The 6,875-nt window shown below is 36.9% G+C and overlaps 1 long non-coding RNA gene and 1 pseudogene across 13 annotated transcripts in view; one reads left to right on the forward strand and one right to left on the reverse strand.

Annotated features, from left to right (window-relative positions):
• The first annotated feature begins 145 nt into the window (after nt 1–145).
• LOC141276063 (centrosomal protein of 78 kDa pseudogene) lies at nt 146–772 on the forward strand (annotated as a pseudogene).
• Nucleotides 773–1,628: 856 nt separating this feature from the next.
• Nucleotides 1,629–6,875, reverse strand: part of LOC141275972 (uncharacterized) — a 45,147-nt gene continuing 39,900 nt past the window's right edge. For 4 of the 13 annotated variants that reach the window (XR_012324664.1, XR_012324668.1, XR_012324666.1 and 1 more), the window contains 2 exons: nt 6,253–6,369; nt 1,630–2,158 (listed from right to left, as the gene is read on the reverse strand). This is a non-coding gene — a long non-coding RNA (uncharacterized lncRNA). Of the gene's footprint in view, nt 2,159–6,252; nt 6,370–6,875 lie in introns of all 13 variants that reach the window. The other 9 variants (XR_012324662.1, XR_012324673.1, XR_012324671.1 and 6 more) reach the window with 5 other exon arrangements.

The raw sequence follows: 6,875 nt of genomic DNA on the forward strand, positions 1-6,875 counted from the left end.
AGCGGACATAGCCTTGGATATAGCTAGGTAAGCTGAGAATCACTTGGCAGGATATAATTAGAGAAAAACTGGCTCTGAAATCTTCTGAATAATCAATTGACTGTGTTAATAATAAGATCACAGAGTAACACTGAAGTTTTGAACTCTACTTTTTAATGATTGGCTTTGTTCATCACTGAATTTTTGTCTTGTCTTTTGTCTTTCCCTCCAGTTTCAGAAAATTACAGGTGATGCTGGGATTCCTTTGCCTGTCGACTCCTTCCATGTCCCAGTCTCTACTCAGGAGGCCTTAGAAACTTCCAAAGACAACCTGGGGGTCGCAGTCACAGAGCAGCAGCAGGCAGTCTTTTGAAGATTTCATTGCTAGAACATGTTCTCCTTCAGCAGACGTCATTTCTGGAACTGGAAGTCAAAGAAAAGAAGAGGAATTACCTAGAAATAGCAGGTCTTCTTCAGAGAAAATGACCAGAGCATAATATACCAAAAACTACTCTGCTAAGAAACAACCTGGGAAGGACCTGCATTCCTGCTCTGACTCACCTGTAAAGCAGAAAAGCAAAGGAATTGGGCAAAATCTTCTTTGCTTAATGAACCAATTAGAAGTGAGTCTTCAAAAAAACACATTTCTGTTAAGAAAGAGAGTACAATAGTGACTGTTTCTTCAAAGACAACTAAAAGTAAACTCAGTCTACTAGAACATTCTGAAAGTGATACTCTTGGATCTGATTGTGAATTTCCAGAAAGCATCCATATTCCATCACACCTAACATAGGTCTAAATATTTAAAAATCTTTTAAAATTATGTTTTTGCCTTCAAATTTAATAAATTATTTATGTTTTTATTATAGCATATGGTGTTTTAAAATACTTGACTGGAAGCCATTAGAGAAAGATTTATCTATACTTTTTTATTATAATGAAAGTTTTGGTGTATTTTTCCTTGTGACAGTTTGCACCATTCATTCAGCTAGTGTTTACTGAGGGTTTCATATGTACAGTACTTTTCTGGGTGCTATTGCTTTCAGCAGTGAACAAAATAAAGCTTTTGCTCTCCTGGAACTAACACTCTGTGGTGGGAGAAAACATAAACAACAAAACAGGGTAAGGGGTAAAAAGAGATGGGAATAATAAATGGCATAGTTTTACCATTTGGTTAACTGTCAAACTATATAAATCGTATGGCCAGAAGCCATTGACATATTTTAATTCACAGACAGAGAGCATCAAACAATTTACCAAGGCACTTAACCGGTTTATGGATTACAGCAACAGTATGAGGTAGGGAACTATTACCATCCCCATTTATAGATGAGGAGTCTGAGGAGACATTATGTGAGTTGCCCAGAATTACACAGCTGTAAGTAAGTGGGAAGCTGGGATGTGACCAGAACCCATGCTCTTTTTTTTAATGTATGGACTTTTTTTTATTTGTTTCTGATTTATGTGATTTTTTTAAAGATTTTTTTTGATGTCGACTATTTTTAAAGTCTTTATGGAATTTGTTACAGTATTGCTTCTGTTTATGTTTGGTTTTTTGGTCGCAAGGCACGTGGGATCTTAGCTCCCCAACCAGGGATCGAACCCTCACCCCCTCCATTGGAAGGCGAAGTCTTAACCACGGACCACTAGGGAAGTCCCCCTTCTGTGGTGATTTTTATGTCAGTTTTTTTAATTTTATTTTTTATTGACGTATAGAATTACAGTGTTGTGTTAATTACTGCTGCACAGAAAAGTGACTCATTTATACATTTATATACATTCTTTTTCATATTCTTTTCCATTACGGTTTATCACAGGATATTGAATATAGTTCCCTGTGCTATACAGTAGGACCTTTTGGGGTTTTTTTAAATACATCCACTTTTTAAAAAATAAATGTATTTATTTTATTTTTGGCCGTGTTGGGTCTTCATTGCTACACGCGGGCTTTCTGTAGTTGCGGTGAGCGGGGGCTACTCTTCTATGCGGTGTGCAGGCTTCTCATTTTGGTGGCTTCTCTTGTTGCAGAGCACGGGCTCTAGGTGCATGGAGTTCAGTAATTGTGGCACACAGGCTTCAGTAGCTGTGACTCGCAGGCTCTAGAGCGCAGGCTCAGTAGTTGTGGCAAAATAGTCAATAATTTAATACTGAATGGAGAATTAAGGACTCTAGAGCTAACCTTTGGAGAAAAGTAAGAACAGAAAAGATAAGATTTGGAACACTCATTATCCCTGTTTTCATATAACAGGGTTTCTTGTCATCCAACTATTCGTTATCTACATCCTAATTTTAAGGTGTCTATAGATTCCAGCCCTTCTAAGTCAGCAAACTGATCATCCTGTTTCAGAAAATTACTCACTGATGGATTCATAACATAAACATAATACCGTATAATAGAAATAAAATTCAACTTTAAAGTGAAATTCTGAATTTTAAAGATATAATATCATGAAGCCATTGTAAATAATACCAGAGATCTGCTGGGTTAAACATACAAAGCCATTGATAGATGAGGATGTGTAGTTAACAATTTAAAAAAGAGATACAATAGAAGTAAAAGTAAAAACAACTGAGTATCAAATAATTAAGAGAAGGCCTTGGAAAACTGTTGAATTTTTACCAGAATTAGCCTGTTTGAGCTGCTAACATTGAACATGCAGTGAAGGACAGTTTACTGTCCCATAAACCAGTTTTGCTGAAATAATCACTCAAAACAAAATGTAATTCTTTTTTTTTAATTGTGGCACTTGTGCTTAATTAAAATTTAACCTAAATTTTACTGGCTATAAGAGAAAATATACTGGATTCGTTTATATAATAACATATTTTGACATAAATTTCAAATGAAAATTATTTTCAAATGTATTTTCAATTACTCTTCAGTCACTACAGATGATTTTAAGTATATGGATTTTTTTTTTCATGTACAAATCATCCTTGAAAAATAAGGATTCTTTTACTTGAGTAGGACTTATCTTAATCCAGAGATCAGATCTAGGTCCAATAGACAAAATTTTAAAACTTAAAATTTTCTAATAGTAAAAGGCACTTAAAAGGTTAAAGCCTCCTAACAGACCAGCATTCCGACTATAGAATCAGCTGATTTATGGGTAGTGAGCATTTTGTTATCAAAATACTCATCCACAGCTGAGTGAGCCTATAGCATGGATACATGGTAGATTTCTGTACCAGAAATTGGATGAGCTTGTGTGTGGATCTCCTTCCAAATGCTAAGATTTCAAGGGCTTAACTGAGACCAGAACAGCATTTTCCAAAGTTGCTGGAAACAAAGAGTCCTTTAAAATGTTCCACTGACAAAGGGTTGTAGAGCCAAATAAAGTTTAAAAACACTTCAGACCAAACTCTACTTAACAGTGAAATTCACAGAGCACATTATAGCTCATTCCACATCTCAAAAGTCCTGCAGTCAGGAAACATGTTTAAATTTACTGAACCCAGGATTTCTCAAGTTATTATTACTACAAAATCCTTTTTCTTACATTTTTTCTTTTTTGTTGACTTCACATTCACTAATGTCCCATGGGAGCATAGGTGATATTCAAATATTTAACAAACTTCAAGTGAAGGCGCTAAAACAATCAGGAAGCTGTCTGACTAATTAGACTGACCCTAAAACTAGTGTTCTTTGGATCACTATTTAGAGGAAAAATCTGGTTTAAAACTGAGATCTTAATTGATAATCTAATGCCATCAATCTGCAAAGTTGCCTTAATTAGTAGGGTTTTTTTTTTTTTTTTTTGGTTACAGTTGCTGGACTTAAAGTGTAGCTGATATAACGTAAATCATTTCAAAAAGGTCAAATGTATGATGTCACATGTTCTCTAGCATCAAATCCATTTCACTAAGTCTAAAATAATCTCTTTCAAGAGACGCAATATTTTTTTAACCCTGGAAGGTTCGGTTCTAACCTTAAAATAACTTAAAGACACTTTTCAAAACTAAACTAAAAATTGAAAAAATAAAAATAAGTAGAAAAGGGCAAGAGCTAAGTAAGAGACATTTTCACTGGCCATTAAAAAAATTCTCTTCTTAAATCTGATTTTTAAAAATTAATAGAAAAGACTGGCAATTAACTTATTTTCCCTGGTGACTACTGCCTGTTTGGGGTGATACAAACATTTACCTAGATAACTGTGCTTTAGGAGTAATAAGAATTATATTTTGGTCTCTGTCCCAGTTTCTGCCACAGAGTTTCTAAAACCCTTGGTATTTCCTAAGGGATGAGATGATAATGGTGTCTTTTGTTATGTTAACAAGGTGATCTTTAGAAAGCACCTAAGGATGGGAGCGGGCAGCCTGTGGAGCCAACCTTGTGATTAGAGGTTGGAACTTTCAGTCCCACCCCCTTGCCCTCAGGGCAGGGAAGAGCCACTCAAGACTGAGCTCAATCGCCCCAATGAGTTATTCAGACACGCCTGTGTACTGAAGCCTCCATAAACCCCCAAGGACAGGGTTCAGGGAGCTTCCCAGTTGGTGAGCACATGGAGATTTGGGGAGAGTGGGCTCCATGCTTTCTCCCCATACCTCGTCCTATACATGTTCCTATCTGGCTGTTGCTGAGTTTTATCATTTTATAATACACCGGTTAATCTAGTTAATAGAATATTTCTGTGAGTTCTATGAGTCACTTGGGCAAATTAATTAAAGCTAAGAAGGGGGTCGTTGGAACCTCTGATCTGTGGTACAAGGGTCAGAAGCACAGGTGACAACATATACTTGGTGACTGGCACCTGAAGTGTGTGTGTGCATTCCTGCTGGACTGAGCCCTTAACATGTGAGATCTGATGCTATCTACAGGTAGATAGTGCCAGAATTGAGTTGAATTATAGGACACCCAGCCGTTTGAGCACTGCTATGCTCTCTCATTGGAAATGGGGTGCTCAGGACCACTTAATGCTTTCCAGGCTCTGGCTTCTGTGAATTCATGACAACAGTAACCTCTGAAACATACACATGTACCTTTGCCACAAAAAACTTCTGATAGACACATAAGAAATTAATAAAAGTTGCTAAGAAAGGGGGTAAGGGACCTAACATTGGTTGGATGAGGGGGAAAAATATTCCAGAAGGAATTACTACTACTATCTATCTTTTGATAGTATGTGATTTTTAAATATGTGATCTCATTTGATTTTCCAAATACAAATAAACAAGATAATATCATTTTTTTTTTAAAAAAGGCTGAAGAAAATGTAGTTTTATATACTTCAGGAAAAAGAAAATTGAGGGCGGATTTGATTATAGTGTTCAGTAGGCCAAGAAATGTGAATAAAGAAAGAATTACTATAAAGGGGCCAGAAAAATGATTTAGGAGACAAGACTTTAGGAGACACTTTCTGATAAGCAGAGCAGTAACTCTTGCCCATTTCCTTTGTTTTTGGCCACGAATGGTTAAAGGCTCCTGTGAGAGGGCTACAAGGGGACTAGTGTCCACATCAAGTGGATAGCTTAGATCCTGATACCAACTACTGGAAATTATCCAGGGCCCAGGAAAGAAGTACTGGTAAGCTGCAGTTGCCAGCACGGTGCTTGGTAGATGTAAATATTTGTGGGTCTGCTAAATTAATGGTAAGACTATAATTCATAATATCTTGCACACAAACTAGATTGGTAAGTTTTCAGTGGATGACTTTATTACCATTCCGAACTCAGTTAGATGGAACAGTACTCCTCAATGACTGAGAAATCAATCTTCCTCAATCTTCATGTATCACCATCTGCAAACATTGCTCTCTGTCACAGATTACCTGCCTTCAGCTATGGATGAGACAGTGAGATGCATTTCATTCTCCTCTTCCTGGACACACAGAACAATAACCTTTTCTAACCTCCCTTGGAGCCAGGCAGAGGTCAAGTTTTTGCATTCTTGTTGAAAGGGTATGGGTCTACCACTTTCAGGCCTGGCCAGGAGATATTATGCATGATTGACCATGTTCCCTTCTGCTGTAGTTTAGGTAGTCATGCATTTAAGACAACACCTCAAGGTGGAGGGGGCATGGGTTCCTGATTCACTACTTGAAAGCAATCTGCTAAGAATGAACCACCTAATTCACACGGGTCTCTGACAAGAGAAATAAACATTTATTAAGTTAAGACACTTGGCTTTCAGGAGTGGTTGTTATACCACCTAGCATCAATTACCTTGAGTAATTCATTGCTAAACTGGTACACTGGTAATAACCACGGACTAGTGATGAGTCTACTTAATTCCAATCCTCTCCATTTCTCATTGATGATTTACTCTATACTCACCAGAAATTATTTTTCATAGGACTTCTTGATGACCATGTCAGTCTAGAATTATCCACAGTATCTATGTCTATCTCTTCCTCCAATTCAACTTCCCAGTAGGGGACTGGCATTACCCCTCTGTGTAGATACAACCATGGAGGATCAGGTCCTAACGAGATCGTATCTAGAAGGGCCCTGTTCTACAAGGTTAATGGTTTATTTTGCTATACCTTGGATTCATATGTTGATTTAAAATAAAAAGTGACATGATTTTTGAAGGTTGAAGCTGAGTGGCTGAACCAAATTTCTATAATCAAGTTAACATATATTTTCCCCCTGAGTCTGTACTAGGTCATTTCTTAAAATTATTTTTTCTATCCTATGAATCTATATGTTTACATGAGCATTAGTTATTATTCCCAACGTCTATGTTATGGACGGAAAATAGGATTCTTCTCGTGTCCCAACTCAAATCAAACAGTAAAGCATTGTTTACATTATACAAGGTTTACACTGCACAGGACTGTTTATATTCTACAAGCACTGAGGTCATGTCTAGACCCAATGGGGAAAAATGTCATAATAGATTAGTTAAGGACTGTAATGAAGATGGAAGGGGAAAGTGGTGGCATATGTGCTAGCAT

Source organism: Tursiops truncatus, chromosome 12 (genome assembly GCF_011762595.2).
Source record: "Tursiops truncatus isolate mTurTru1 chromosome 12, mTurTru1.mat.Y, whole genome shotgun sequence".
Lineage (NCBI taxonomy): Eukaryota > Metazoa > Chordata > Mammalia > Artiodactyla > Delphinidae > Tursiops > Tursiops truncatus.